The sequence below is a fragment of the Capsicum annuum genome, chromosome 1, assembly GCF_002878395.1.
Source record: "Capsicum annuum cultivar UCD-10X-F1 chromosome 1, UCD10Xv1.1, whole genome shotgun sequence".
NCBI lineage: Eukaryota > Viridiplantae > Streptophyta > Magnoliopsida > Solanales > Solanaceae > Capsicum > Capsicum annuum.
The window spans coordinates 135,636,719-135,648,222 of record NC_061111.1 but is presented as its reverse complement, the minus strand read 5'-3'; the positions used below and the strand labels follow the sequence as shown (position 1 = coordinate 135,648,222).

General features: G+C 31.8%; 1 long non-coding RNA gene across 1 annotated transcript; it reads right to left on the bottom strand.

Moving 5' to 3' along the window:
• Positions 1–3,458: 3,458 nt before the first annotated feature.
• Positions 3,459–8,715, bottom strand: LOC107879670. The gene is made up of 2 exons (XR_001677061.2): positions 7,983–8,715; positions 3,459–5,466 (listed from the first exon to the last, which is right to left on the bottom strand). It is a non-coding gene; the product is annotated as an uncharacterized LOC107879670 (long non-coding RNA).
• Between the last annotated feature and the right edge of the window lie 2,789 nt (positions 8,716–11,504).

Below are 11,504 nucleotides of genomic sequence, written 5' to 3'. Positions count from 1 at the left end.
AATTATTAAGTTTTTAAAAGAATTTCCCACAAATATAACCAAATAGAGTGATTGTTTTTATATTATTCAACTCCTAAATTTCCAAATAATAAAAATATGCAAAAAAAACTTAGTTTAATAAGTGTATGTATTAAGAAGAATGAATATATTTGTTAACCTATTTAATGTAAGAAAACGCAAACTCCGGACTTTTCTAGTGAAGTTGTGGTCATAACTGATGTGCACAATTCAAATGCATTTCTTTTTACATTTTACATATTCGAACTTGAAATTTACGAGAATATGATAACATTAATGATAATTATTATAAAGATTTTAATATTTTATTTTTATGTTAATATATTTTTTGTAAAATAAATTGTGCAATATTTGAATATGATCGTTATGTTATTGAGGGATAATTTTAGAAAGAGTATATCGTTATAATAAATATTGTTATAAAGAGCTTTGACTGTACATAATTTCTCAAGTAGAATAAAGTTATAATTTATTTAAACTATCTTTTAAAGAAAAGACTTAAGTCACATAAATGAATAAATAAAATACATTAAGTGGGATAATTATTTGTTTGAGTACTTTTTATAAAATATTTATTATTTTTAAATATATTTTTTATTTATTACTTAGATATATAATATTTAGGAAATATTTACCGTCTATTGTCATTGTACTTTAAAAGTGAATTATGCATACAATATATATGTATTATAAGTTTATCAAAATGTATTATACTTGTTTGATTAAAATGGAGAAAAAATTGTACTGTGTTAAAAATGAATTATGCATGCAATATAGATATATTATTTTATGTACTAAAAGTAAATTATGCATGCAATATAGATGTATTATAAGTGTTTTAAAATGTGTTACGTATGTTTTAGTAAAAAGATCTTCATTATGTATTAAGAGGTTTTTTTTAGTTTTCATACGGTGTCTGGTAATCACATTGGAGCTTAATTAATCCAGATTCAGGACGGATAAAGCCTATTCGAGGAAGCACTCCCTATCAAAAAAAATTTTAAAAATTACACAAATACACAATTTATATTTTCAATATTACAAAAAATCTCAATTCCCTAAACATATTACAAAAATCCCAACATATACACAGAATGCTATGTATATGTCGGCTATGTTATGTATATTAATAGGGAGAGAAAGTAAAGTAATTAAAAAAGTGGGAGAGAGTATAATTACTTCCAAAAGGGATGGTATTTATGTTATTTATACAAAAAAATTTCATACCCTCAGCTCGAAACTCAAACCTCTAGTTAAGAGCAGAGAAGTTTTATCTACTGCACCACACCCTTTGAGGTTATTAAAAGTGAATTACACATGTAATACAGATATATTAAAATTATATAGCTGTAAATGATAAATAATTGTTAAATATGGTATATTTGGGCGAGTGAACTCAACTTATTCTTGAAATCATAAGTTTCTAAATATTTGTTTTCCCAATTTGGGGTTTCCCACAAAGGGAAGGATAGAGCTTTACACAGTTTGCAAATTGTTCAAACCTTGTTCTATAAATTGATACTCATAACTCATAAATTTCTCAAAATTCTGTGGACTCTATACTTACTCTTTTATTATTATTCCTTCAGAAAGTGTGATGGAGTTAGTTACCGTTCAGAAAACTCAAGGGCGGAGGAAAATCGCAAGGAAGCCGATAGCAAACCAAAGTAGGAGGAACGTTACGTTTTCCAAGCGTCGCTCAGGTCTTTTCAGAAAGCTTGGTGAATGTAACGACCCTCCCGTTCGTTTGTGGAATTTAAGTCATTAACGGGGTTATTGAGTTGAGATAATTAAACTCGATAATGGTCAACCTTTATAATCGAGACGACCTCGAATTAGTGTCGTAATATTTTTAATAGGTCCGAAATGTACTTTTTAGTTAATATACATATTTGATTTATGTCTATAGGGTTTCGAAATAAATTTTGAGGGTCTGTCTTAAGTGTTGGGTTATTTTAGATAATTAATTAAATTAAGGGGTAATTAGACCAAATTAACAAACTCATAAACTACCCTATAACCTATATCACATGGCCTACTATCAACTTAATTGAAATCTGATAGGCTTAACTCCCTAGAACACAACAACACAGAAACAAAAGAGAATTCTTTGAGGAAGTGAAGTGGTGCCGCATTCACGTCTCAACCACAATTGAGAATTACCGGTGAGTGTGTCAATGTTCTTTGATTCATTCAATTGCTAAGATATACATACGCATCGTTTGACATGAATTTCTATAGGCCGAGATGTCGTCGTTATTTGGTATATGTGTGACAGGACAAGAATGATGACAGGAATGATTAAGGAATTATAGAATAATGATGTGGCGGTGGAGTTAGGTTAAGTAGCAGTAGTAGTACGAAAATTCTTGGTCATTTCACTTTTTTTAAGGTTAGATTAAGTTAGTGGAAAAGATGATAATTATTATAATAAGGTCAAATTAGTGTATAGAGATTAGGCGTGTATTAGATATTGAAATTATTCTGTAAATCTTGTTTCACAATTGTCATTCATTAGCTTAACATGACAATGTATCATGAATTGGAAAAAGAGATAACAGGAAGAAAACTGTGTACGCAGTGTCGCACTCCAATTTAACACGGGTCAAACCAAGGTATAACATATTGAAAAACTTCTAATTAAAATCAGGAAGTCGCCACCTAATTAGTTCTACGGTGAATTAGGACACCTATTACAAACTATGTAATTAAAAGAAATTAAAGACTTCATTTTAAGGTCTACTTAACTAGTGATTCTAGATAAGAGTTCTAATTATCCTAAAGGGAAGGGATTAGACACCCTAAAGGATCCGTCAACTACGGTTAACCGGCCAAACTTAGGTTAAAGGAGAAAAAAAATCTTAAAAATCAAAGAGAAGTGCTAAGATTTGAAAAGGCGAGTAATTGGGTGAGAAAATAATTTTTATTCCAAAGTAATTGATGGAGAAAGTGCTTTCAAACTTAAATTAGTGAGCAAACTTTAAATTACAAAAAGAAAACTCTTTTGGAATTTGTGAAAAACGGCAAGGATAAAAAAGCTATCATTTGTAGTAGAAAAAAGATCCGACTCATTTGCTTTGAAAATCTAACATAATGAAATGACGTAAAAAATAAATAAATAAATAAATAAATATAATAATAATATAAAGAGTAATAAATATTTAAACTATATTAAGTTAAATAAAATCAAGTTTTAGTGGGTGAGTTATTTGCAAAATTGAAAGAATTTAACTAAATTAAAGTCATTAGTAACTACTAAGAAACTAAATTTGATTCTAAAGATGAGACCATTATCTCTAAAAGTATGTTATAACCTATTAAGTTTTAACCGTCTAACAATATAAATTAAACACCTTAACCTAGCGATATGCTAAATTTAGAATCTAAGGGAGAAAAGAGAAACAATCAATTCGCTAAAATTATTTAAAGTTTCACAACAATTCAAATAAGAAACATATAAACACAAACTTTAAGTAGTAATATGCAAAATGTTAAACAAAATCATAAGAAGTGTGTACAGAAGAATAAAGCTTGAAAAGAGGGAAGGAGGAACTAGACTGCTAGACGGAGATACGTAATGCAATTATTGTTTGCTTCTCCGATTTAGACAGAGATGGAGTCATGTCATTGGACCCCAAGCGCGCTTCAAAATGTACATGTAACAAAGAAAAAGATAAGGATTAGACACATAATGGATGTTACAAGAGATACAAAGTGAATTATGTGATAAACACGTTAATATTTTGCAGTCAAATAGAAAATCAATAACGGAAATAGTAAGTACACTGATTCAAAAATGCTTCAGGAGGTTGGTGCCTGATAAAAGCTACCGGCAAAATATTATCGAGGAAAGGCCCAAAATCATACATTATCTTTACCTTAGACACAAAATAATACATATTCTTTCAACTAGAGCACTAATAGTCCTTTTTATTTAGTAAAGTGATGCATTTTTAGTCATAACCCTAACACCGTTAATTTTTTTAATAGCAGTCAAATCACCTTTCTATCACACTATTTTTTCCTCAAAAAAAGATATTCCTGACAAGGGCTTGAATCAGTTTGAGTCTTGAGATTTTCTGTGTCACTAGTCACTGTGATTTAGACATAAGGGCATAAGTTCTTGGGGATCTCTTGTGTTCATGGACTGAATGCACAGCCAATGAGGGAGGAAAAAATATATTCCAATAAACACAAGAACTCCGAGATCAGCCTCTTCACCAACAACTGACCGACGAAGACGAACCAAGTATATTTGGGTTGCACACCATAAGCAGTATAAGGAAGCAATTACCAACATCAGCTTGACAGAGTTGATAACTTATAACTTGAGCAGTCAGTGGCTTCACTCCACAAGACAGTTGCGACCCAAAAATAATACGTTAACGACAGAGCAAGTAACTGAAACGAAAGTAAAATATCATTGACTAATCCATCAGTAAACACCTGTTGATGTAAATAAAGTCAGCTATCAAGCAACAACATAAAACGCAAACCATAACAACAGCATCTGAATTTATTTGGTGCGCGACCTTCCCACCAACCTGTGCTCAATATCCAAGTCTATTGAGGGAATATCTTTTGATATATACACGTCCTGACTTCCGTTATTCTCTATTCCTAGTCCTTTCACTCTTCATTCTGTCAAACGTCCTCATCTTTAGAAACGAGTTTTTTTGCTCTTCATTCTGTCAAACGTCTTCGCATATCTGGTATGTATTTTGATCCATTCGAGTTGATTCCATCTGCTATTTTCTTAATAAGAAGCTCCCTAAATTTGTTGTATATGGATATTCAAGTTCATAGTGATTTGACTCTTTTCTTTCTCTATTGTGAAAGTTATTTGTGGTTTTCTTGGCGGAGACAAGAAAATGCTCAGACTAAATTGCAACTTTCTGTTAGTATAATGCTTATTGTTTAGGCATAGGAGGTCATCACTGTTTTCTTGTTAGACAAAACATTTTGTGAAGTTAATTAGTGGACTTCGTATGTCTTACTCATTTTTATTCTTAATAAAGTCGAAAAGTTGTTCATTGTTAATGTTTTAGGTGGCAACCTTCTATGATTATGTTCCTATCCCAAAATCTCTTCAAGTGGAATGTTTCGCAAATATGACATTTAATCACCGCAAAGAAGTTAACTCGGAAGGTTTTATAGTTTAAGAACCTGAGTTGCAGCGTATAAAGCTTCTCTTAGGCAACTCTGATGCTAATAAAAATTCTAACCAACCTCTACTGACCAGCTGAAGATTCTGGAATCACCTAACGTAGAAGTTGATGTCATCTTTGATCTTCATGAGTCTTATCAGACCATGAAATTAATAGATTGAAACAATTATTGATGCAGTGATTCAGAGAAGTCTGAATTGTTGATGCAGCGTCGATGCCTCAAGGCTTATTTGATGTGTTTTTGCATTGATTTCCTTTGTTTAATGGTGCTCGTATTTACCTGATATGAAGATGAGAAGCTTCTGTTAAAATAATTAATGGTATTAGGATTGTGTCTAAAAATGCACCACTTTTTAAACAAAAAGGACTATTAGTGCACCAGTTGAAAGAATATGTATTATTTTGTGTCTAAAGCAAAAGATAATGTATGATTTTGGGCCTTTACTCAAATATTAACAGTCATGTAGAGCTTTTGTTTGGAGTCAGTTGATGCTATATAAAATCTACAACATTCCATATGTTAGTAAAAAATTCATAGCATTAAAGTTCTAGCTACCAAATTCGCAAGTAGAGTGTCACATGAGGTGAGAGCACTAATGAGCACATCATCAAAACTAAGCAGCCAACAAAGTTGACCAAAAAGGGGAAGAAAGAATTTTGCACATAGTAATTCAAAATTATTTTCGCTAGAACTCCTATTTTAAAGATCGCAAACACTAGTTGAAGTAGACTAAAAATTTTAACATTTTCAATCTAAGGCAGAAGGAACTTTACTTTAAACTCGATCAAAGGAGACACTAATAAAGGAAACAAGAGCTCAGGTAAACTGCTGAGATGCAAATGATAGCATCAAATTTGCAAATCCAATCTAGCAAGGGAACAAATTTCTAACTCTAGTGCTCATTTCTTACCCTCAGTAACAACGTGAAAATAATTCAAATCATATCAGCGTCATACCACATGAAATAAGACAAAAACAGAGGAGCAAAGTTTCACATGAAACAAAAGAATATAAAGATAAAGAATCGATTGAATGATACAATAGAAAGATACAAAACACACACTCCAAACAACAATATAAAAAAAGTTGGTTAAATATTTCCTTCACATGTAAGAATTTTTCACTATCTTAATGTACGTACATTACGTATACGGGCCTCCTAAGGAAATCACTTACTGTAACAAGAGAGCACTCATATGAAAGAAAAAACATTCAATAGTGGTACGAATGCTCAAGTTCAAACACACCTATTCTTTAAAAAATGGGAGCAACCAAAGAAAATTTCTTGAAATCAAACTGCTTTTTTTGAAGAAAGTGTAACATTATAAGAATCTAATTTTAATTAAACGTTCACATACTATTTGCAGGTGATTCAAACCCATTCACCAACAATCACATATGTCACCAAGTTTTACAAAAAAAATGAAAAGAAAAAAAAAGTTTCACACAATCGCAGAAGAGACGAGACGAGACAAGCAATGAACAAGAGAAGGCGGGATGACTCATGCATGATCTTGGGACTAGAATAACCCAGGTATTCACAAAATCATACCAGGAGAAGGATAAAGAGGTACAACCACATTATTTTGGCTTAGAACTACTTTACCAGGAGCGAGGAATTGATGCATTTTTTATGGAAAATAGTGGTAAATACTACCATTAAGATGAATAAAAGAAAACTACTGTCCACTCAATCTTCTCTAGAGCTTAATATATTTGAATGGTCATCATGCCTAATATATATGTTTCAAAAGGCTAGGACAGTAGATGATTCAAACAAATTATTTTATCAAGAGTAGCGCTGACATTTAGAGTGAACGCACCAATACAGCTAACAAGAACAACCCACACATGACTCGGTACTATGCAATTTGTCTTCGGAACATAAAAGGTAATCAAATCATTTGAAACAACATTAATGAATACAAACAAAGAATGGACAAGCATAGCCGACAAATACACTTTCACAATCTGGTGGAGTAGCTCATTAGTTTTGCAACCAATTGACGTAAAAAACGAGACAAAATGAAATTATATTTTGATTATTTAGATGATTCTATATGTACGAACACATCATGAAACCAACACTAAAACTTGAACTTTTTTTTAGAAAAAAAAAATAGCCAAACTCAACCGACGTAGATTTGCAAACATAACGAGACCTCAATTCGGTCATATCAAGTAAGCAAGCAGAGAGACCAAGATAGTTAATTCAAGCAAGCTATAGTAATATAGATTTTCTGCTCTTGAACTAAAATGCGTCCAAACAGTAAAATCGAAATTCATTTTGACCTTTGTATCGAACTTGGGATTCTAGATTAACTCCAATAAACAATGCAAAGAGAGACAAAACCCCCGGAAAAACTTGGATTTATTTCACATAACGCAGTAATCTAAGCTAAAGTACCATGAAGAATCTTCTGCATTTCATGTAAAAGCGTTAATACAAACCACAAGATTGATTATTCCTTACAGAAATGTAAATGAATAATACACCAAACACCTAGCAGGAAACCATAACTAGAAACACGTAGGAAACAGAAAATGAAATGAACAGGGGCTGATTTTATTTTATGTTTTTTTTTTATGCCCAAAGTTAACCAGTTGACATCCCAACTAGAACACAATAAACAATTTTGTCCCATGTTTGTATTCATAACCAGCCAACAAAAAAGGACCAACTCCAGTTCATTTCATATTTATGTTCAAAATTAACCAAATGGTAAAGACAAACTCAATCGATCACAAAATTACAAAAAATGAGGCATAATATAATTACACGGGATAGGGTTTACCTTGTAGGGGGTAACGAACTGAGGCTTTCACTTCGGAGATCGAAACGCGAATTCAAACTCGAATTCGGACTCGCACCGAACTTGGAAAGAGGGAGAGAATAATAGAGTAATGGTATATTGTTCTTTTAATGATAATTTTTGATAGATTTTCTTGGTAATCCTCTCTTTCAATTGGGAGTCCAAAGGGCTCCTTTTATAGCCGCACTTGGGAGGGTTGTAACGGTTCTCATGAATTCAAATTTTGAATTCTTGAAAGAGCCCTAAATCATAGTGAGAAACAAAGGGATGGAATTGGAGAAATAAAGGACTGACTTTTTTACCTTTTCAAGTTGAGGTTAAGGAGGTAAAAGGACAGTTTGAGTTTTTCAAAGAAAATCAATTCTTTTGCACACCGAACCAAAATAAATTCTCATGTTCCTCCTTTCCAGAGGTCGAATTGACCTGTTGACAACTCCCCTATGTAAAAAAAAGTTGAAATGACATGGATGGAAAGTGATGATGGCGATGGGAAACAGAGATGGGAGAAGAGATGAGAGGTGGTGACCACCGGAATTTCTCATTATCTGGTGGTCTAATCGTTGGTCGGCAGTCAAAGAAAAGTAACAATGAGAAGGGGAGCAATCATCTTTGGTCATGTTTGAACGATATAAAAGGGAGAAAGCATGTCTAGTTAGGCCTTAGTTACTGGGCCAGGTCGGAGCTATTTTAGATAATGGGCTGGATTGGATTTGATTTGTTTTGAGCTAAAGTATTGGGCCACTATTTTGGCTGAAAATAAGGAGTAAATGGCCCAAATATTGTGCATAAGTAAATGTATAAACAACATAAATACCAACTCTTTTGGAAGTAATTACACTCTCTCCCACTTTTTTAATTATTTTATTCTATCTCTCTATTAATATACATAACATAGCCGACATATACATAACATTCTGTGTATATGTTGGGATTTTTGTAATATGTTCAGGGAGTTGGGATTTTTTGTAATATTGGAAACATAAGTTGTGTATTTGTGTAATTTTTAGTAAGTAAATTATGTTTGTAAGAAATCTAATTTCCTCAAATCGTTTTCAATTAATTAATTTAACAACAGTTCTCTCATCCTTATTAATTTTTTATAAAGTATGGGTTATATATGTATATGTATAAATTTAAACAAACATAACTATATTTAAAAAATATTATAACAATACGATAAAATTCGTTTATAATTAAAAGTAAAAGTTAACAAATTAATATCTAGATATTTATTGCGATATATATATAACGTTTTCATGATATATATAAGATTAAAAATAAGAAAGTAAAAAAAATAAAATATTTTGTTTATGACAAAATTGCTGAAATTAATATGAAGGATAAAAAGTGTCATTTGATAAATTATTCAAAATTAGGAAGCATAGCAAAATTAATTATATGAAAGGGAGAGTCAACATTGGGTGTCAACATGCAGTAGTTGACTTTATTAAAAAGAAATAAGAAAAACTAGTATCATTATAGGAATGTCCTTATTAAGAACAAGAAACAGTGGTGCAAAAGTCACTTTCATTTATTTTAAAATTAGTCAGAATTGTTAATAGGCAATGGGTGTTATTAGATTCATACTCTTATGGAAATTACATATATTGGAACAGATTTTGAATATTCCAAAACTTTGATAAAGGGCAAGGCATTTGCAAATTAACTTGCATTTGGATTCTTCGATTGAGGTAGGTTACAGTTTAATTGAAGTTTTGACCTAGTTTAATTGTGTGTATGTTCCTAAATTGGATGTTTGTTGATTGGTCCTCGGACATACTTGAATTTGATGATATTTAGATTGTTGATATTTGTATAAATACTTATTGAAAATTTACTTGAAGGAATTGTCTTATGAATTTAAGTGTACTTGTAAACTGTAACACCCCGTAGCATTCTTGACTCGATACCACTCTTAGCTGCATGCATAAAGAACTTACAATTTGAAATTCTTCTAAGTTTTAAAAGACTTAGTCATATTTTTAATCCCTTAAATTAAATAATTTTTAAATTGATCTTTCCGACCCCAAGACGTAGATTTTTGAGTTGATTCATGTTCAGGGGTGTAAAGGGGATATCTTCGGAGAGTTTTAGATTTTTCAGGTTAGGTTTGAGACATGTTTGGATTTCGAAAATAGTAGGTCACCGCAATTACACCGCATCACGGTGCATATAGCATTGAGACCTGGCGCGATGCGATGGTACTAAAAATGGGTTTTGGTTGCGAATTTTAATTTCGAAAGGCAGTTTTGACTTTTTCCCACAACCCCAAATCATGATAACAGTAGATTAAATTATCATTAGGGCATTTTATGCCCAAAGCTACTCGGTTTCTCTCAAAAACATAACCCTAACTCTCCCTCCAAGATCAAGAATCCAATATCTAAGTTCAAGATTTTCAAGAAGAGAGTCAAGACTTGGGTTCCAATCTTCCAATTAAGTAGCATAAGGTATGTGGGACTATCCTAAAACTTCATGGGCATAAGTTTTTATGGTTTTGTCAAGTTTAAGGATTTATGATCATGTTACAAAGAAGAGTTTTGATGTTAATTTGAAAAGCATGTTATGGAGTCATTTTAATGAAAGTATATACATACACACACACATATATATAATGCATTGAACCTTATTTGTGTGGAATTGAATTATACACCTTATGCATATACGTGTTCCATTTTGAAAAGTTTAATTGAGAGCATGATCAATGAGTTCCCTCTCTTAATATGAGCAAAATTGTCTAAATTGGTTGTAGATTGTTTCAAATACATGGACTAGTGTTTTGAAAGTAAGTTCCCTATTGTTGTTGTGATTGACATAGTTTATGACATGATGAGAGGTAAAATTTTCCTTAATTACAAGTGTTCATTTTGTTGATAAAAAAAAATGCATATATTTTAAAGAAAGATTGGCCACCACATGGCAATGTATTTCAAAAGGGTTATTTTGTATACGTCTGTATGTGATTTGAATTAAGATTGTCCTCATAAACTTTTTGAATCGCAGGGGTGGCCGCCTAAATGACTTCTTTTATAAAAAGGGCTATGATTTATGACATAATACGTAATGGCTTGCAAGTCTAGGTATGACGATACCTATTATGGTTTGTCCTTAACATAAATGAAAGAAATGTTGTAAATGTATAAAGTATGGTTTTTAAAGAATAAAAAATTAGCCTTAAAAATAGCTAGTTAGTTACCCAAAGAAGGCTTGAGTTCAGATAACTCTTAGCCCAAAATCGTGTTTTGCCGATACGGGTCCTTATGTGCTATTCGACAAGTGGGATAGCATCGTATGTTGGCAAGTGGGAATAATTTTTCATGATATTTTCCATCCTTACGGCAAACTTAGATTGAGAGTCTGGCCTCCGGGTTATAGGCGGGATCCACATAGCCCGTGGATTACCATGTATGTAGGGTGATCCATCTAGCTCAGAAGTAAGATAAAGAGTGAGTCATGATTTCAAAGAAGTGTTTTGAAGTTCATTAAATTATGCCTATGTATTTT